The sequence below is a fragment of the Diabrotica undecimpunctata genome, chromosome 8 (assembly GCF_040954645.1).
Source record: "Diabrotica undecimpunctata isolate CICGRU chromosome 8, icDiaUnde3, whole genome shotgun sequence".
NCBI lineage: Eukaryota > Metazoa > Arthropoda > Insecta > Coleoptera > Chrysomelidae > Diabrotica > Diabrotica undecimpunctata.
Genome location: NC_092810.1, coordinates 8,987,518 through 9,010,470, shown reverse-complemented (window position 1 = coordinate 9,010,470; position 22,953 = coordinate 8,987,518). Strand labels below are relative to the sequence as shown.

The 22,953-nt window shown below is 33.6% G+C and overlaps 1 protein-coding gene across 1 annotated transcript in view; it reads right to left on the bottom strand.

Annotated features, from left to right (window-relative positions):
* Positions 1-22,953, bottom strand: part of LOC140449240 (neurexin 1-like) — a 412,155-nt gene that overhangs the window by 132,699 nt on the left and 256,503 nt on the right. The gene's annotated exons all lie outside the window — the stretch shown is intronic.

The window sequence follows — 22,953 nt, the reverse complement described above, 5'->3', positions numbered from 1 at the left end:
ATATTAAATATATATTGGATATTCTCTTCATATTTTTAATGATATAGATTTAAATTAGATTGAAAAAGTTTATATGTGTCATAACGGACTCCCTCGTCTAGATAATGGACTCTTCCAACTATATCGTGTCGCTAATTTCGTCACGATTGCCTCAGTATTTTACTATATACAGTGTGTAAAAGCCAAATGGAATAAATTCATTATTTAGGTTACTGTACATATTTATAAAAAATCCCGAAACACGTCAAATTTAAATTATAACTTGACATTCTTTAACGTGAAAATGCAACCCCTACCTTCAACCTCCTTAGAATGACAGGTACAACCCCCAATTTTTAAAATAGGAAGTATATTCTTGTGATATATCGTTTGAAAGGTCTTTTCATTCTCCATTCAAAAATATTGTCACTTTCAAGTTTACTAAGATTAATTATGATAAAATAAATTAAAATCATGTGGTTATCGAAATTCGCTAAAATATACTCAAAACTTATTTCCCGTTTAGGTCTTGATAATGAGAAAGTGACAAAAACCATAGCAATGTGGTTTTTAGATGGTAACCATTAAAAAACTTTAAAGAATTTCCGTGGCAACGTTATTTTAACACGCATTAGTAAATTGTTTTATTTAAGTTGTCAGCATTTTAATTTAAGAAAAAAGTTCGTTCAATTCAATTCTGAAAAATGGTTAGATTAACGAAAATGCATAAAATAACAGTTTTACAAATGATTGATTACGGAGATAACACCCGAACACAAGAGGAAGTAACTCGCCTATTTCATGAGAAATTTCCTAATTTACCGCCTATATCCCAAGGAACAATAAGTAAAATAGAGAAGCAGTTTCGCGAGTTTGGTCATGTAAGGCAGATAAAAAAAGCAGCTGCCAATGCACTGAGTGATGAACTCAAATTAGATGTGTTGCTTGAGTTTCAGGAAAATCCACATACATCGAGTAGACAGGCATCCACTACATTCAATGCTAGCCATACATCGATAGTAAACATATTAAAATAAAATAAATTGCATCCCTATAAGATGATACCTACTCAGGAGCTTATGGAAGACGATTTTGATAGGAGAACTTTTTTTGTGAGCAAATGATGGACATGTTGGATAACAATATTATCCAATAAGAAGACGTTAAGTTTTCTGATGAGTGTACTTTTTCACTTAACGGTCATGCTAATCGGCAAAATTGCCGCTACTGGGCCACGGAAAATCCTCACTGGATGAGAGAAGAACACACTCAATACCCTCAAAAGGTTAATGTTTGGGCGGGGATTGTAGGAAACAATATCATTGGTCCCTTTCTTATTGAGGGCAACTTGAATGGCAACAATTATTTGGCACTACTTCAAAATTATGTGATTCCAACGTTGGCAAATTTATATCCTGATCCAGGAAACCCTCAAGTTCCAGCGAATACGATATGGTTTCGGCAGGATGGAGCACCACCACATTACCAACTTAATGTCCGGCAGTACCCCGATACAATGTTTCCCAATCGGTGGATAGGGAGGCGAGGATCGATTGAATGGCCAGCGCGATCACCTGATCTTACATTATTAGATTTCTTTTTATGGGGATATGTGAAGAGCCATGTGTACAAAACTAAACCTTCTGATTTAAATGACTTAAAAGAACGAATAACGCTTGCGATTAGGTCGATCTCGCCTGTTATGTTCAATAATGTTAGAAGACAGTTTTATTTGAGATTAGGATGTTGCCAAGACGTTCGCGGTGAACATTTTGAACATCTACTTCATTAACATTCATAGTTCTATTTCGCGTTCTACATTTTATTACGTTTTGCATTTCATTTTAGTTTTTGAGTATATTTTAGCGAATTTCGGTAACCACATGATTTTAATTTATTTTATCCTAATTAATCTTAATAAACTTGAAAGCGACAACATTTTTGAATGGAGAATGAAAAGACCTTTCAAACGGTATATCACAAGCCTATACTTCCTATTTTAAAAATTGGGGGTTGTACCTGTCATTCTAAGGAGGTTGAAGGTAGGGGTTGCATTTTCACGTTAAAGAATGTCAAGTTATAATTTAAATTTGACGTGTTTCGGGATTTTTTATAAATATGTACAGTAACCTAAATAATGAATTTATTCCATTTGTCTTTTACACACTGTAGAAAAATTAACACAACTCCGTTAAAAACTGTCACAGAAAAGTAGCTTCAGAATTATATTAAAACAAACTTTTCTATTGTTTGCTTATATAATTTTCTAGAAAACAATTTATTAATTATGTTCTTAGTGTTATTCGTTATTGTATGCTGGTGTGTAGCATTGAGTTATTTTGTGAAGGTAATTTTCATTAAAGTTCCGTTTTGCTTAAATCCTCTTTAGTCTGTTTTGAAGTTACTTCCTGTTCAAATATTTATAAATAGATTGTTCGAATGCAATGGCCTAATTTAAATCGGGAATAATACATTTTATATAACTTTAATTACTTCGCAGGAGCGCTCTAGCGCTTGGCAGACGAGTTGTCAGTCACGGATTGAAAGTAAAATGGTTTTTCGGTTGCGCTTAATGGACGTTAAATTAGTTTTTGTTTGCGGTCGGGCAAGAATATCCAAATGCTAATTACTTGGCGGAGAGAACACAAAGTTTGTTTTTGTGGAAAGTTTCGTGAATAATAATAAGTCGATGAACGCATTTGGGAGGGTTAAAAAGAAAAGGAAACTTTTAAAGGAAAATTACTTAAAAATAATCAAATATACCTAATTTAAAGTTTTTATAAAGTGCCCTTTGCATTTTTTTTCCTGGAAAGTTAAAAACGATATTTTTGACCTTTCAGAAACTCATATTCGTAGTTATTTGAAATAAAATATTTGTCAACGACGATATGACTAAAAACTTCTTTTTCTTTCTTCTTCTATGTAGGCTTTAAAGCCTGTTTCTTCTTCAATATTATCCTCTTAAATTGTTTAAATTATCGCGCCATCTTTTTATTGGTCTGCCAATACTACTTCGTCCATTTGGTGACTTATCTCGTGCTATTAGTACTATCATATCCTCTACCATTCTACTAATAGCCCAGTCTGGTTATACAAAAATCATCGATTTCACGGCAAAATGTTTCGCAGATATCTGAAGCTTTTAAGACATAGGTGGGTGTTACTAGATGGCGAATAGATAAAAAGATACTCCTATTTTTAGCTTGCGTTTTTTTTAAACAATAATTTATGGTCAGAATTTGATTTTTTATCTATAAGTTTTTTCCTTTATAATTTAAATAAACAGTATTTATACCATTTTTTTATATCAAGAATATCTTTATTTTCCCGTTTTTTTAATTAAAATTGATAAATAATTTACGGAGATATTTGCAAAAAAGCAGTTTTTTTGCACTAATTTATAAATTTAATTAATTTTTTTATTAACAAAATAAAATGTTATTAATACATTTCAACATTGAGGAATTACCGTCCTTTAAATTTTTGAGAAATTTCCCCCCGATCGGTTAAATAGTTTAAAAGTTATTCAATTTGTTTATCCCTGGGACTAATTATTTAAACCATTGAACTTGCCCTATGAATGATGCTAGACACATTTAACAAATTTCATAGCATTCTTTAAGACTTATGCTATCTCAGAAGTTAAATGAATATTGAGTTTTTATCGAAATTATTTACAAAATAAATGTTTGAAAAAGAGGTATGTATTTTACTTATAAAAAATTGAAATAACTTCTATATTTTTCAAGCTACAGACTTGTACGTACAACCATTAGATAGCTGGTAAAAAAACTCACATTTAATAAAAAAAATAAACCTTCTATAAACAATAGGAACGAAGTTAGCGACAATTTTTTTGTCAATTATATCTCCATTGTTTATAAACTGCACAAATTTTGAATGAAAATCTAAACTTTATATTGAATTTTATAGCTATAAAATTCATTCAATTTTTCGAAACTTAAAACTTTTCGAAACGAAGTTACTTCAAAAGATCGACATAGGAAAGTGGAGGGGAAACTGTTTTAGCTCCTCGCTGCAAAATTTAATGTTATGGTTACGGATTTATCATTCAAAAGCTTCAACAGTTCTGTAGGAATTTCATCAGGTCCATTTGCTTTTCCATTTTTAGCGTTTCTTATTGCGTATTCTACTTCTTCTTTCAATATGTCTGACCCAGTTGCATTGATTATCTGAGTTAAGTTGTTTCTATCGTCTTTAAATAATTCATTCAGGTATTCTGTCCATCTTTTTATTTTATTCTCTAGATCTACAATAAGATTTCCATCTTTGTCTTTAAGTTTACCTATTTGGCATTTCTTTATGCTTCCTGTTACTCCTTTTACTTTTTTGTGCATATTGAACGCATCGTACTTTTTCTCATAGGTTTCAATTTCTTTACATTGTTCTTTAATCCACTCCTCTTTGGCTTCTTTTATTCTCTTTTTTATGTGTTTATTTATTTCTTTGTATTTGTCTGCGTAATTCTTCATCTTTCTTCTTTGTTTCATCAAGTCTAGTATATCTTGTGTCATCCACCCCTTATTGTTTGTTGTTGTTTTTGTAAGATGTTTCTTTCCTGCTGTTTGTATAACTGTATTTATGTACTTTAATTTTTGGTTAACGTTGTTTGTATCGTTAATTTGTTGCTGCACTGAACGGTGGTTTTCATTTATTTCTTGTCGTATATTTTTGTTTCTAAGTTTATTTAAATCTAGTGCCTTTCTGTGTGGTCTTCTAATCTTTTTTGGTCTCGCCTCTATCACAGTAAATACCGGGCTATGATCTGAGCCTGTATCAGCTCCTGGGTAGGTCTTAGTACATTTAACAGCATTATGATACCTCCTTGCTATCATAATGTAGTCTATTTGATTTCTCACTATTTTTTCTTTGGTATGATGTGCAGATGTCCATGTATATAACCGTCGAGGAGGTAATTTGAAAAAGGTATTTGTTATTACTTGGTCGTCACCCATATTTTCCTACTTGTTCTCCTACATTACCTTGACCCACCTTGGCATTAAGATCGCCCATTAATATGTTAATGTATGGAAAGACTGACTTAATAAGTGAAGACAAACAACCTGCAACAAAAAGGTTCAGACCTGACAGTGAAGTCGAATAAATGAACCAAATTTTAACTTTTAAACCAATGTATGTAAAGAAAATAAAAAAAGTAAAGTTCAATAAACATTGCAAAATTTAATAAGGCAAGTGATGAAAAAATCGACTTATTTTATCAAAGCAGTAAGGCAGATTAGATTAATATTGTATATCATATTTGTAAGAAAAATAGAATAAAAATAAAATATATAAGTATTATTACATCATTGATATAAAATGAAAAAACATGTTGATTTTCCGGGATTTTCCGAGATTTATGGGGGGTGAAAATTATGTCATCATTATTAATACTGCGACACACTATTCGAGCAAATATTAAAAAAAAAGTACGTATTTAGGGTGAATTTGAAATGGACTCAATTTTTCCGAGTTTTCCTATATTTTCCGGCCAGTGAAAACTATGTAGTTATTCATATTTCGACGAGCTACCCCACAATAAAAAAGAGGCCTGCAGCTGCAAAGGAAGCCGAGATAATGTAAATTTTTCCTACGTGTTGCAATTTGAAGTTCCGATGCCGAAAAAAAAACGGAGCTGAAACAGATATCCTCTCCACTTTTCTATGTCGATCTTTCGAAAGTACCGTTGTTTCGAAAAATAAGATAAATTTTATAGCTATAAGTTTCAATATAAAGTTTAGATTTTCATTCAAAATTTGTGCAAATTTTACTTCTTAATGTTTATAAACAATGGAGATATGATTTTTTTAAAAATAGTCACTAACTTCGTTCCTATTGGTCATAGAAGGTTTTTTATTTTTTAATGTGAGCTTTTTTACCAGCTATCCAATGGTTGTACGTACAAGTCTGTAGCTTGAAAAATATAGAAGTTATTACAATTGTTTATAAGTAAAAAACATACCCCTTTTTCAAACGTTTATTTTGTAAATAATTTCGATGAAAACTCAATATGCATTTAACTTCTGAGATAGTCTAAGTCTTAAAGAATCCTATGAAATTTGCTGAATGTGTCTAGCATCATGCATAGGGCGAGCTCAATAGTTTAAATAATTAGCCTCAGGGATAAACAAATTAAATAACTTATAAAATATTTGACTGATCGGGGGGAAATTTCGCACAAATCTAAAAGATGGTAATTCCTTGATGTTTAAATGTATTAATACCATTTTATTTTGTTAATAAAAAAATTAATTAAATTTATAAATTAGTGCAAAAAAACTGCTTTTTTACAAATATCTCCGTAAATTATTTATCAATTTTAATTAAAAAAACGGGAAAATAAAGATATTCTTGACATAAAAGAATGACATAATTATTGTTTATTTAAAATATAAGTCTTATGTTTTCGCTTCTCTCCCTATCCAACAGACTTTTCCCTGATATTGATCGAAGCATTTTCATCTCTGTTGTTTCTAGTAGTCGTCTCGTTTTAGATGTGTCAGGTCTCGTCTCCGCAGTGTATGTTAATATAGGTCTAATTGCTGCTTTATAGATTATTGTTTTTGTGTCTTGTCCTAGGTGTTTATTCTTATGTTATGTCCAATATATATTAAACCCGGTTCTTGAATTAGTGAGTAGTGCTCTTCTTTCTTGATCCTTCGATATTGTTTAGACTGTACCTGATCAACGACAAGTGTTTTATGTTCCCTGCCATCAAAATAGAGTCCCTTCAGTGGCAGGTGTACACTTAAACATTTACCTTCATCTTGTAGTTGTCTGCTTATACTTTTTTTCCTGTTTAAGTTTGTTTTTATCCACAAAATATGAACTGTCAATTTCTGAAATCACACCAACGTCTTTCAAAATACTAGATGCAATTGCTGCGGTCGCACGGTCTGATACTCCATAACGGTCACTAACTAAGGCTGTGAACTTTAATTTAACTGGCATCTGCCACGTAGATTTTGCAGGAGCCTCATAGTTATCATCCTTATCACTTACATCTCCATCAAGTCCTTCGGATGAGTCACTGTTTGTGTTTAATGTCACATTTGATTTTGAGCATGAAGGTTGCGATAAATCAAGAGGAAGTATCGGTTGAGTGTTTTTCAGCCTAGTTATTCCTCTTTTCTTTCATTGGACTAGTTTCTGTGTCTGTTCAATGTCCACACTTCTAATCTTACCCAACCCATACTTCCTTTGTAAGTATACAAATCTGTTCCAACGGGAGGATTTTTTGGAATTCTCGCAAGTGCATTCATATATCAAAGTACACGCACATAAGTCAGGAGTCTTGTAGCAACTGTATTGCACGACAGTATTGCACTTACAACACAAAACATCAAAGATTTCAGCCGATTCATTTTCTTTAAATTCTGAAAGTTTTCTTTTAAATAATGGCTTGTCTTTGTCACGGTTAAAGGATTTGCGTAGTTTGTAGTAATTATCATGAAAAGTATTTATTAGTTGAACAATTCTGTACTTTGACACAGTAAGTAAGGAAGCTTTTTCAAATACTGCTTTGACTTTATTAGCTACACTTGCAGAAACTTTAGAAAAACTAACACATTTGTTGTTAGATTCCAACGCTGTAAAAAAGTTAAAACGTTCTTCAAAACAGCATTCTAAAACATCTACGTAGTCGAAAGCTTATTTGGAGGCAAGTCTTTTGGATGGCCAAATATGGGACACTCAAATGTAGGACCTGTTATCTTTCTGGAAGATTCCATTACACAAATCCTTTACATAAAACTTAGACAAATGCACTTTACACGACACGTTTGCTTGAAACGGCCTGTGGCAGTCTGGACGAATAGTGTGATGTGTGTGAGAAAGTAGCAAGGACTTGTGGGTAAGGCGGGAGAGAAGGTCATCCACACAGCGCCATGTCTTTGGCTGCTATGAAACTAAACAACTCTGCAAGGACCACCGATTTGTAATATAGCAATTCAGTAGTTTTTTATTTAAGTCTTGTGCCTGAAACATGAAAAGTAGGGCCGTTAAATTGGTTTTATGTTATCAAAAGCGTTGTATTTTCAAAGAAGAAAATAGCAAAAATCGATATTTTTTAATATTTCATGGACGATGCACGACCGGAATATGTCAATGTATCTTTTTTTCTTTGCTTTATTTTAATCCTGACTCCTCAAGGAAAGATATACGCGGTATAGCAAAACGGGATAAAATATTTTTTATCAACCAATCAACCAATTTGAAAAATTCTTTTTGTTATTTAAAAGTCTATCCTAGTAGCAACTTTTCCGCATAGAAACACGAAATAAAAAAAAGTTTTTTTTGCCCACCCTAATATTTAAATCCAGCAGAAATATTAAAACATTTTTTACAAGAACCGTTTAATTTTATAGTGAATTTATTTAGCGTATGGCTCAATACATGGAGAAAATACAGTAATAATTGTAAAAAACGTAAGTACATAATTCAAAAATACAAACATAAGTTTATATAAAAACGAACATAGACAAAATACAGATAAAATACAAGATAATACAAACAGATAAGGTTTTATCTTTAAGTCAAGTTAAGCTATCCATTCAAGGCTTGCAGGTGTAGTTTTGAAAAAGTCTTTTGGGCCAACTCGATATGCCCTCAATTCACATGTCTCCACTATGTGTTGGATGGTTTGATCTGGAGCTTCACAGTCGCAGCTGGAGGTAGGCTGTTTTCCCCATTTATGTAGGTTGTGTGCGCATACTGCATGTCCCGTTTTAATTCGGTTTAGGCTCTTCCATATGTTTCGTGGCTGGTCAAAGCCATCAGGCTTTTGGACTGGGTCAATAAGGTTGGATACTTCAGGTGGGGCTTCCTCAGTTCACAGCGTGCGACATCTGGAGGTAACATTGAAATCATCTGCTGTTAGCTGTTGAGCTGTTCTTATGGGTGGTTTTCTGGATGGGATTCGGTTTGCTGCTAAACTCGGGATGTCTTCATGGATTGGTAGTTGCAAGTTGCTATTTACTTTCGAATACTCCGTTATCAAGTCCTTTTGTCTTCGTAGAATAGGCGAAGGAATATGGTTAAGGATCGGAACCCAATATAGTGGGGTAGTCTTGATGCAGCCGCTAATCATGCTCATTGCTATATTAAGCTGCGTATCAACTATTTTCACATGACGACTATTTAGCCAGACCGGTGCACAGTACTCTGCCACAGAATAAACCAAACTTAGCACAGATGTTCCTAGTGTATTCGCAGATGCACCCCAGTTGGTACCACAAATATTCTGGATAAAGTTATTTCTACTACATATTTTTTGTGCAGTTATTTGTAGATGTTTTTTAAACGAGAGAGTCCTGTCCAAGGTAACCCCCAGATATAAGTTGAAAAGCATCGGAGCAAAGACTGATCCTTGGGGTAGTCCATTATTTAATTTCCTCTGTTTGCTTATGTTATTACCGTGGATTACCTGAAAGTATCGATCAGAGAGCATGTTGTTTATTAGTTGCATATTCTTTGGCATGAGATTAGTTTGGTTAGTGTATAGAGGAGTCCCTCCTTCCATACTGTGTCGTAGGCAGCTGTCGTCTTTTGTTGCTTTTGGAAGCCTGCTTCTATATGCGTAGATAGACTTAGGACCTGATCTGCGCAGCTTCGATTAGGTATGAAACCTGCTTGTTCGAGTGGGATATTTTCAAGAATTTGTGGGCCTATTCGGTTTAGGATAAGTCGTTCCAGCAGTTTATAGCAGCAACTGAGAAGTGCTATAGGACGGTAGCTTTCAACTTTATCGTGAATATACTTGTGCAACGCTGCTGATGGAATAATCTAAGCCTGTGTGGAGTTCAATGACAGTGAATAAAGTGGATCGACAAAAAAGTAAATTCCAAAAAGTAATTTGATAAGTTTTAAAAAGTTTAAAGAAGTTTAATAAAATTTTGTGTTTGGAAATATTTATTTAAAACTTTATTTGCCACGCAATAACTTTCCTTTAAGCAGTTTTAGGGAAAAATACTTACAATATTATGTTTTAATATTAGCACCAACTCGTGCGTTAAAATTTACCCAAATCGTTTTCGCACAGACCGGTATCTTTGTGCTTACAAAAAAAACTACGAACAACACAGTCAACGTTTTAACTAACATCTTGCTTGGCTGTTCATTTATGGTAATGGTAACGTTCATGATACGTCCGCTCGCAAGATTTTACGATCTAACAGCCATTTATTTTATGGAATGCATGAAAAAGGCTTGCCTATAACTACTACTGGAAAGAATATCTTTTCTTTATGATATTACACACATACAGCATAACAAAAGTTTTATGAACTGTTATTTAAGATAAAAATAAAAGTTTATAGATCATATGTTAAAACTTAACACTCTTTGTAACAGCAATAAGCTGCTATGGAGCAGTAAAAAACGTGTTCATTTTACGTTGAAATGTTAGTGCATTAGATGGCCGGTATTTAATTTAAAATAAAATGATTCGGTTAATCTTTTAGTGATAAGAAATTTTTTCTAATGAAATGGGGATGTATGTTGAAAAATTGAATAAATTAAGTTTAAAACTGGTACAAATTTCATCAAATTTTAAAAATAATGAGCGATAAGAAGAAAAGTAACAGATAATATTCAAGGCCACAATGTTCTGCTCGATGTACGAAAGATATACATCTCCACTACTTTCCAAAGGACGAGAAATTACGAAAAAACTGGCAAGTAGCTCTTTGTATTGCGAAACCTGTGACAAAATTGTTGTCCTCTTCACAAAGATTATCTCCAGAAGAAAGATCAAAACGAGCAAAACAAAGGCATCTATCTGGTACAGTATCTATTTCAAAAGATGTAATGATTGACTCAGATTCAACAACATCAACAATTACGGAAGACGATATCGAAATTAACACAGGTACAGCAATTAGTGCAGTTTTAGAAGCCATCCGAAATAGTCCAGAGTTACAGCGGGATCACTCACTAAAAATCAGCACAGACGAGAAGGCTATCCAATTGACCCCATCTGTATTAAGTGAAGGTAAAAAAGTTTATGGGCCTGCGTAGCGCAAGCGGTAGGATGCTTTCCTCGCATGCCGGTGGTCCGGAGTTCGAATCCTACCGCCGGTAAGAATAACTAGACATTTTTAAAAATGTCTATAGGCCCCAGGTCGACTCAGCCTGAATAAAATGAGTACCTTGGGTAAAACCAGGGGTAATAATAGGCGGTTGAAGCGTAGCACTGGCCATGTTACCTTCCTTGTATACCGTAGGCCCTAGATATAGCAGACTACCCTGCTATACTCCCAAAGCCGCGAGCGGTATAAAACGGGAGACTATTATTATTAAAAAAGTTTATTTCTACACATTTTCCTGAAACAATTCCATCGACATTCACTGCCACCCATGGTACATCACAAGAGATAAGAATTCGTAAATGTTCAACTTTACTTTGAATTATCTTTTCATTTCTTTTAAAGCAACTACTTTTTCCCATGAATTGTTGTAGTATGTTGTGTAGTTTAATATATGTAGTATTAAAATTGGAATTCTACAATTGATTGACTTTAAGTGGCCAATTTGGGTTTTTATTTTTACTATATGTAAATAAATGGTAACAAGTCGTTCCAGTCACTCACTCTCAGTCGCCTCATGTTTTTATACGCTTCTCCAGTTTGGTTTAGCGTAGCTAAACACATTTCAACAGAATAACTGTAGCTTACTTCAACATTATTTGTATAAAATATAGGCAAATCATATTCTAGTACTATGTCAGTAGCCCATGTATCTGCAAAGACTGATAGAATTTTAGTGTTGCCAATAATACTGTGACCTATATCTGAAGCATTTCTTCTTTATAGAACTTTAAGTCTGGATGTATACAAACCACACTTTTTAAAGTCAGACTTAATTCTAAATCTTCTGCTCCGAAGAGTAATATCTTCAATATCTTAGTATCTGCTCGTTTTGCTATTCACGTATCTAATTCTACTACTACTACTAAGGATTTCCACAGTTTTCACTGTCTTCCTTCACTCAACCGTTTTCTCCAATTTTCCCTGTCATTCCAGTCTCCATCTCGCAGGGTTCTTTTCTTCATAGCCTCGTCGATTTCATCTCTGAATGACCTTCGGGGTCTTCCTCTCTTTCTTCTTTCAATCGGGCTCCATTCTGTGATTTTATTTATCCAGCGTCCTCTGTCCGCTCTTCTGACGTGGCCGTACCAGGATAGTCTCTTCTCCTCTATATAGTCGATTATGTCTGATTGCACTCCCATTCTCCGCTTAATCTCTGCGTTTTCAATTCTGTCTCTTTTTGTAAGTCTACAGCTTCTCCTCAGGAACTCCATTTCTACTGCTCTTATTCTACCTCTATTTCTCTTGTTTATTGTCCAGTTTTCGGACCCATATGTCAGGATACTTCTTGTCAGGGTATTATATATTCTCTTTTTTGTCTTTATCGTAATGTTCTTATCCCACAACACTGAGTTTAGTTGTCTTATACAGTTTCTTGTTTGTCTCAGTCTATTGTTTATATCTTCTTCTGTTGTTCCCTGGTTCGATATTATGGTTCCTAAATACTTGAATTTATCTGTTCCATTTATTTGTCTTCCCTCGTCTATCTCTAGGTTTCTCATATCCTTGTTTTCTGTTGTTAGGTATTCGGTTTTCTCTAAGTTTATTTCCATTCCGTTGTTTTTATATTCTTCTTCTAGTTTTCTGAGCATAAAGCTGAGATCTTCTTCATCTTGTGCGATGACTACTTGATCGTCGGCAAAACTTAAGGTGTATAGGTATTCGTCTCTTACTGGTATGCCCATTCCTTCGCACTTTCTCCTCCATGGTTTGAGTGTCTTTTCCAAGAATATTTTAAACAGAGTAGTATCTAATTCTTTTCTTAAAATAATTAAAAAAAATCACTTGAATTTTCACTTGTATTTGGTGGGGTACTCCTCTCAAATTTCTCGTTTGAAGGCACAATGTTTGTATCACTACGGTTTTCCCACTACATGATAATATACCACAAGCAATAATATGGTTGGAATCTAAAATTGCTTGCCCTTCAATTAGGGGTCTTTTAAAATTCCCTATCAAAATTACAATGTCAACAAACGACATCCCTATTTCGTCCGTCATCTTTAAAAAAAAATACTGCCACCTATAGTCGTTTAAAAACGTGAACGTACATTAAAATTTGAATTTTTCTTTAACATAAATATCTTTTGGTGATAAATCTTTTTAAACATATTTAAGTTTAATTTCTTTTAATATCGGAGTTGTGTGCGGCCAGAACAAATAAGTATGCATTCAAGAATCATATCTCTGCACGTTTTACATAGACATTTCGGAGAATATTTCTAATTTAATACTCCCCGAAGAACGAGCTTTATCTTCTATGCTAATGACTTATTCAAAATCTCAGTCCCACTACTACTCATCTTTACAGTATGCAGAATATGCCGCTAAATCAACTTAATATTACAGTTTTAAGGGCCGTTATTCTCCTATTCGCCTGTTCTAAAACATCTTCCGGCACGTTTTTGGTTTTAATGCTCAAGGTGTTTTATATTTTTATATTACGTATAGAAGTTTGAGGCTTGCGGAAAGCTTACTTTAAATTTTATATTACTTTAGAATAAGATTACAGGATTTGAGGTTTAAAGCAATTTTATAATTATGAAATTCCCTTGTATAGACCTGTTTATGAGAGCATAATAGATTTAAGTGAGTAGTTTAAGATTTTTGTAAACCCCAGAGAGACAATTTGGCAAAAGATGTCCAATTATTATGCTTCTTCTTCACGCGACTAGGATTACTAGTGTTTGTCTGCTTCTTATTCTGTTTCAGTCGTTGTTGACTGTCCATTATCTTTCCACCTTTTTGGCGGTCTTCCAACGGGTCCTCTGCTATACGGCTTGTTGTTTTTACAGATGTTCGCTAATCTATCTGGTCCCATTCGGTTTACAGGTTCGTTCTAGTTTTTTTTTATCCACCTGTTAATATTTTGAATTTTGCATTGTTCGCGTATACTTCTGTTGGTTTGTCTGTTCCTTAATGATATGCCCGCTATTGATCTTAATACTTTCATTTCGATATTGTTAATTTGTTGTTTCGTCTTTCTTGTATCGGTCCTTGTCTCTGCTGCATATGTTAGCATTGGTCTTACTGTTGTCTTGTATACTTTCATTTTGCTTTTCGTGGTCAGATATTTGTTTCTTCATATGGTTTCTCGGAGGCAACCACTTACTCTTGCCGCTTTTGATGCTTGCCTTGTGGTCTCTGTTCTTATATCCATGTCACTAGTGATCTCTACTCCTAGGTAATTGAATTTCATTACTTGTTCTACAATTTTGCCGTCTATTTCTAGTTTGCATCTACGCGGCTCTTTACTGATCACTATACATTTAGTTTTTTCTACTAATATTCTTATATTAAGTTTGTTTGCTAGGATATTGAAGGTGTAGAGCTGCCTTTTTAGGTCATCTTCGTTATCAGCAATTAGTACTGCATCATCGGCATAGCATAGTATCGTGATTTTATGCGCTCCCATGTACTATCCGTGTCATTTTCTTACTTCGTGGATTATTTGATTCATCCAATATTGAATAACAATGGGCTGAGCGAGTCTCCTTGGCGGATTCCTCCTTTTAGTTCTATGCATTCTGTTTTCCCTGTTGGCATTATAACTCTGGTCTTATTGTTCTTGTTAATTTCATTAATTGTCCTTATTATCTGATGGTCTATTTGTTCAGCTTGTAATAAATTTAAGATGTCATTTCGCTTCACCCTGTCATAAGCACTTTTTAAATCTCCAAAGCATAATTATTATGCATTTAAGTTAATCCTAAATACAGAATCCATCCCCATACATTGCAGGTAGTTATTATGGTAACTTAGGGTAATTTAGGGAAGCTTTAAAAGATCAAAAAGGAATTATCATAGGAGGAGAAATAATTAACAATATACGGTACGCCGACGATACTGTGATTCTAGCTGAAAACATCGACGATCTGCAGGAGCTAATCAATAGAGTTGACATGGAATGCACAAATTGGGGACTGTCGATAAATATCGATAAAACTAAATACATGGTGACCAGTAAAGTGGATATCGGCGCAACCCAACTGATATTAAACCAACAACCGCTGCAGAGAGTTCAGAGATACAAATACCTTGGATGTTGGATTACCCAAAATCTAGATCCATCCTTCGAAATTCGATGTAGAATTGAACAGGCAAGAAACTCATTTCAAAAATTCAAGCCTCTATTATCCAATACCTCATTAAATTTGGAAATCCGTGAAAAGTTTACAAGATGTTACGTGTGGTCTGTACTTTTGTATGGATGTGAAACTTGGACTTTAAACGCCGATATCATGAATAAAATCGAGGCGTTTGAGATGTGGTTGTATCGAAGGATACTAAAAATTCCATGGACTAGCAGAACCAGAAAGGAAGAAGTTCTTCGAAGAATGGGACATCAACGAACTCTATTAAATATTATTAAGAGGCGTAAACTAGAATATCTTGGACATATAATCAGAGGACCAAGATATGAGTTCCTTCGGCTAATTCTTAACGGTAAAATCGAAGGAAAGAAATGGATAGGACGGAAGAAACTCTCTTGGTTGAGGAATTTGCGGCAGTGGACAGGTTTGACAGCGGACCAATTGCTACACGTAGCGCAAGACCGAGATCAGTATAAAAATATTATAAGCATGGTAGTCGCCGACGTTCCGTAGGGATATGGCACTCTAAGAAGAAGAGACCTGCAATGTATGTGGATGGATTCTGTATTTCTGTATTTAGAATAAATTTAAATGTATAATAATTGGACATCTTTTTCCAGCGAGAATAATAAACAAACCAACAGAGGATAGTTCGTAGCTGTAATTAGTCGACAAACGCTGCAAATCGCCTCAATGTGTAGGCCCCAAGAGGTAAGGACCAACGGAACAACAACAGGATCTTTGATATAGACATCCTACAAAAGAATTAAGAAAAAACATAAAAAACGGCCTAGGCAAAATAAATTAACCTAGTAATTAACCTTGAACTTACATCTCCGACTCAAAATCCTTAATTGTTATGTGTTTTCTGTTCTTATGTATGGAGCAGAGGCATGGACACTCACTGATGCGTCTGGTAGACGGTTGCACTCTTTCGATATGTGGTGCTATCGTCGCATGCTCAGAATGTCATGATTGAACGAATTTAAAACGGAACATACAATTTAATATATTTCTGTTTGAACTGCATTTGAAATAGTGGACCAATATAAAACTTGGACAAAAATAAATCCATACCCAGTGATAGACATTGTATAAAATATCGTTCAACTATCTGTCTCCTTTAAAGGAAAGAGGAGCTTGCCTAATAGTCGGAGAGATAGAGCCGAAATTTTGGAATTATCAGTAATATGACATTTCTCTATTGGAATATATTCATTGTAACTGGGTTAAGACTTTGCCTTACAGGCGGACGCCCCTCGTGGTACAGGGGGTGGTTATACAGGGATGAAGTTGTAATTTTTTTCGGAAAAATTAACGATCGATAATATGGCTGAAAATTTGCCCAGAGTAAGATCTTGGTATAACTAGACGAAATCCCAAAGGGCGGACGAGAGAGTGGATACATAAGGGGTGGCGGACAGGGGTGAAATTGCAATTTTTTGGGGAAAAATTAACGATAAGTAATATGTCCGCCATTTTCATGGCTCATTATTTAGCCCCTAAAAACTCTAAATCCAAAAGAGCGGACAGCTGGGTTGGTACAGAGAGCCATAAAACGGGGTCAATTTTAGGTCTCGGTAACAATTTTCAAACTGATTTTATTATGATATTTTTATACCGATTGATTTAAAAATTTGTATGCTCACTTCTGTTACTATTCTGAAAAGCGTCAAGTAGAAAGGTAAGCGAGGACCCGGTAGAAGGAGAATATCATGGCTGCGGAATTTAAGAACATGGTTTAAGAAAACCTCAACGGAGCTGTTTCGAGCCGCAGCGAGCAAGGTCATGATTGCCAATATGATTTCCAACATCCGAAACGGATAGGAACCAGAAGAAGAAAAAGAAGAGTTTTCTACAAAAATTTCCAAAAAAATTTCCGTAAATGAAAATTTTCGTAATTTTTTGAGGTAAAATCTAATTTGTAGAATCCTTTCGATTTTCTGTCAGTTATACCATGATTTTTTTCCAAAAATTTTCAAACGATTTTTCCGATAAGAAAAAAAAATTTAGAAAAACTTTAAAAATTTCGTCATTTTTCTCACTTTCATTGATGTCATCACATTCATCATCTTCGTCACTTTCACTTTCAATAATATCACATTCATTATCTGCTTCATTTTCAATCACTACTTCTCGAACTGATTCTGGCATCTGAGGTCCACTAAACCATTTGAATTTATATGTTTCATCTTCAAACTCCCAACCATGTTCTTCAACAATCAATTCTGTTGGTACTTTTTTATGAGCATTTGTCCAAATATTTGAAATATAATGAGCTTGCAGTAGATGTTGGTGTAATTCATCTTGACATGGTGGTAAGCTTGAAGCATCGAAATTTTTTAGTTTTTTTATTAAGGCTCGTTCACATCATGCAACTTATACTGCCGGTTAAATAGTGAAACTCTGACATCGTTTACTTTTCTTTTTGGAATTGTTCTCGTCAGTCCTGTTCCATATAAGTGACATATAAAAGTTTCTAAGGTTTCAAAAACTTCATTACAATCGAAGTCAGTTTCACCAAGTTGGATAAAAGCATCTTGATACTTATTACATTTAGCGCATGCGTCTAGAATTACTGGTCTAAATGGAACGCGCATCATTATTATTTTAATATTTTAAAACAATAATGATGCAAAATTAATGTCCAAACAGAATTTGTAAAATTATAATTAACTAATGAAAAAAAAATTCAATCAATTTAAAAGTTAAAAAAAATATTGAAAATATCTACAAAGTAAATTTCAAAACTTAAAAAATTGATAATTCCACTATTAAATTGATTTTTATTAATAATTATTTGTAAAATGTTAAAGGAATTCTACAAATTGTATTTTACCTATTGATAAATAGAAATAATATATTTTGTATTTGATTATTAATATAATAATAAATCAAATTTTTCTTATATCTGAACAACCATTATTTATTCAATATAAATTTAAAAACCTTTTTATTGTAATAAAAAATAAGTAAAATTACTATTTGTTATACTAAAAATATTTAATAGTTGACATAATAAAATTACTTTAATTTAATAAAATATCAAATATCAAACATTTATTCAATTAAAAATTAATTCGTAAAATATTTATATTTAAGAAAAAAATGTGATTTGTAAAGTAAATATGACTTTAGTTTGTAAAAAAAAACATACAGAAAATCGAAAGGATTCTACAAATTAGATTTTACCTTTAAAAATTACGAAAATTTTCATTTACGGAAATTTTTTTGGAAAATTTTGAGGAGAACTCTACTTGACGCTTCTCAGAATAGTAACAGAAGTGAGCATACAAATTTTCAAATCAATCGGTATAAAAATATCATAATAAAATCAGTTTGAAAATTGTTACCGAGACCTAAAATGCGCAGGCAAGTGGTACATTTGACCCCGTTTTATGGCTCTATGTACCAACCCAGCTGTCCGCCCTTTTGGATTTAGAGTTTTTAGGGGCTAAATAATGATCCGTGAAAATGGCGGACATATTACTTATATTATACTTACTTATTAATTTTTCCCCAAAAAATTGCAACTTCACCCCTGTCCGCCACCCCTTATGTATCCACTCTCGCGTCCGCCCTTTGGGATTTCGTCTAGTTATACCAAGATCTTACTCTGGGCAAATTTTCAGCCATATTATCGATCGTTAATTTTTCCGAAAAAAATTACAACTTCATCCCTGTATAGCCACCCCTTGTACCACGAGGGGCGTCCGCCTGTAAGGCAAAGTATTAACCCAGTTACAATGAATATATTCCAATAGAGAAATGTCATATTACTGATCAGTTCAAAATTTCGGCTCTATCTCTTGGACTATAAGGAAGCGATAAGTGGTTTGACAGCATAATAACTGCTTGTGTAGTCTAGTTTTTTCAGTGATTCTAGGCAACCTATTTGGGTGGAGTTTTGATTTGTTCTTGAATGAATTCAGAATCCAGCAGCCCGCTGAAGTATTGGATTTTTATAATATAATTATTTGACAACCTTTTGTTGGCCAACCACCTAGAGCGGAGTTGAGCCGAAATACATTGATTTCGTATGTTCCGTTTTAAATTCGTTCAATCTGTATGTACATCATATAACTAACGACGCAGTAATGCAACGTTTACAAAAAAACCTGAAGTCTTAGAATCCATTAAAGAAAGAAAGTTAGCATACTTCGGACATATATTGAGAAATGAAAATAAATACAGAATCCTACTATTGATATTAGAAGGAAATAGAGGACCAGGATGCCGCCGAATATCCTGGCTTAAGAATTTGAGACAGTGGACAGGTATGACCACCACAGACCTATTTCGAACAGCTGCTAATAAAATACGATGGGCCATTGTGGTAGCCAACATCCATAGAGGATAGGCACTAGCAGAAGAAGAAGACAATTTAAATTTAACTTTAATAAAAAAAAAAGAATATTAGAAATATGTGGGTAAATATGAATATTAAATTCAAGAACAGTGGTCGGCCTAACGGAACCGAGTTGCCCGGTTACGTAAGTAAAATGTGTTGCCCGGATAAAGGTTAAACCCATTTTTGTAGCTGATTCTTTACCGCTACATATGCTACTCCTACAGCGTTTTTTTGTTCACTCAAAAATATTGATATCATCAGCATTGGTAACGAGTTGCACTGATGCAGATTTAATTTTCTTTAAATTAAAAGAGAGGTAATTTGATGACATTGGCAATTATGGCAAGTCTTATATAACATAGGTTTTAAATACTATATATATATATATATATATATATATATATATATATATATATATATATATATATATATATATATGCATATATAAACTATTAGAATAAGCATACAATAAAAAAATGAAAATGTTTGTAAATGATTGCGTGAACAACTTCTCCCTGGATTAAGTGAGCCCAGCGTTATTTTTTTAGACAATGCGCCTTACCGTTCCGAAATTTTAAACAATAGTCCAACAAATGTGTGGAATAAAGACAAAATTAAAGAATGGTTGATAAATGAATGTATACCGATTGCACAGCATGTATTAAAACCTGAATTATTACGATATCAAGTTTTATGTCTTTCACAATACCGCGGCGAGATTAATCCCATCAAATTGATATGGGGAATAACACAATATTATGACAACAATGTTGAGACTAATGGTTACTGACGAAGCAGTTTGGGAAAATTTGCGAAACGCACGTTTAATTTTAACTCCAGAAGTATGGAGGAAATGTATTTTCAAGTGCGAAAAATAATTGGGGATTGGTGGATTTGTGGAAATCAAATAAGCGAAATAAGCTCAATTATAATAAAAATTAACGGCGACGACAGCAATGACGATAACGAAGATGACGATAATTTTGTAAACAATAACGACTAAATCATTTTAGTGAGTGTGTTTTATTTAAAACCGAAACTATGTCGTAGGTAAATTTATAAATAAAAAATAAAATAAATTTTTGTAAGTAAAAATAAAAAAATATAGACTCGGATGCAAAAAAACGCAACGGAGAAAACTTTGGTCAAATTCAAAGTATTTAAATTTTTTAAATTTTAGCCCTACTTTGATGATTTTTTTAGCCCACTGTGTATAAATTTATAAATATTTTGATTTGGTATAGTCAGTTTTTTATAAAATGTTATATTTGACTTATTGAAAGAGTTTAATTAAAATGTGGTTTTATTATCATAGCTTTAAAACATTCTGTGGAATAATTCCGTTTGCGAATTTTTGTAAAACTTTATTTGTCGGTTGCAACCATGTCTCCTAAGCATTGTGTTTTTTGTTTCATGTCAAAATATACCTTGGTTCATTTTTTAGAGCCAAATGAAATTGCCACCCACAATTTAGGACTTTTTTAATTATGATTATTTTGGAGTTATTTTTAATACGACAAGGTGGCTTTGGTGACTGTTATCATTATGTCATATTGACACTTACATTTTGTTTACCTACGATTAATTATGGTTCTTAGTGTCGAAGATTGTGCGAAAGCCGTTGCTATGGTTGAAGATGGACGAACTTATGAATATGTGGCTAGAGTACTACACACTCATCGCTCTACCATCCAAAGGGTAGTGGCACGTTTTATACGAACTGGAACAAACAAGCGTAAAGCGGGAAGTGGCAGGAAGCGCAAAACGACCGCTTTAAATGATCGCTCAAGAGGTTCAAGGCAATAATGTAAGTGTATTTACAGTTCGTCGAAGATGACATGAATTTGGTTTGCAAAGTTGCAGACCAGCAACTGGGTCCAAATTACTTCCACGTTACAGAGTGGCTAGACTACAATTTTCGAGGGAATATTTACATTGGAATTTAGGACAATGGAGTAATGTTCTTTTTACGGATGAGTTGAGATACTGTCTTCACTTATCAGATGGGAGAAAACGAGTATGGCGTCGAACTGGATAGAGATTTGCAGAGTGCGCTTTCAGTCCCCGCGCCATGGAGGGGGTTCGGTGATGGTATGGGCAGGAATATCCCGTGAGGCGCATACTGAATTGGTATTTATTGAGGGTTCATTGACTGCACACCGGTATATTGAGGAAATTTTAGCGAATCACGAAGTACTCTTTTCTCAATATATCGGCGATAATTTTCTATTAATGCAGGATACTGCGCGACCCCACTCTGCAATGTGTGTCACGCAATATTTAGGGAAAGTTGGTATTAATAAAATGAACCAAAAAAAAAGAGGTTAAATATTTGTAAATGGGTATATTTAAAAAACCCTTACAAAGGCTACATCAAATAACACGAACGTTTTCGGAATAATAATTCCATCATCAGGTTAAAAATGCAGGTTAACATGCCTGAGCCACCAAAATATTAGGGTAAAAACCCTTTAAAATACATAAGGTTAACAAAGATTGTACAAAATTTTGTTATTAATATTTGATGTTTATTATTTAATTAAATTTTACTTTAGGTAACATACACCCATGCCCTAAGTGAGTTCCAGCGTCCGGAGAGTAAACCTCTTCAAACAGACTTCAGCTGGTAACTGAATGAACTGGCCAGCGTGTTCGCTAGATCTGAACCAAATAGACCACGTTTGGGACATGCTTGGTAAAAATATTAGAGGTCGCACCAGCCTCAATTAACGAACTAAGCTTGGCTCTAGAAGAGGAATGGCAAAATATTCAGCAAGATGATATTCGCTACCTCATAGACAGCATGAGCCGACGTGTACAGGCAGTTGTAGAAGCTAGGGTAGGCAATACAAAATATTAAGTTATTTTTTAGTAGTTTTTCTTTGTTATTTGCGTGCTTAGGTTAGGTTACATTTAAGTTGTTTTTTATGTTTTGTTATTGTTATCATTGTTCACTAAAAGCAAGATCATGTCGTTGCTTTTAATCATTATTTAAATACAGGGCTTCTGGGATGTCAATATGAAATTTCTTCGATATCAGTCACTAAAGCCCCCATCGTCGTATTACAAATTAATACAAAAGATAATGGTAATAATAGGAAAAGTCGTAAGTTGTGGGTGGCAAAGTCGTTTCGCTCCTAAAAATAAACCAATTCATATTTTTACATAAAAGAAAGACACAAAATTTTATTAAAAAACTCACTGCACTAAATTAAAACTTATAACTTTTTACACAGTGTGCCAACAAAATCATCAAAATAGGGCTAAAAATAAAAAAACTGAAATACTTTGAATTTGACCAAAATTTTCCAAAATGAGTGTATATAGAACATACTATATTGACTGTAGGCTGCATTGCGGTCACTTTAAATTAAATTAAATTGTTTGTGACTTAATACAAAACAATTTTTATATTATTGCAGGT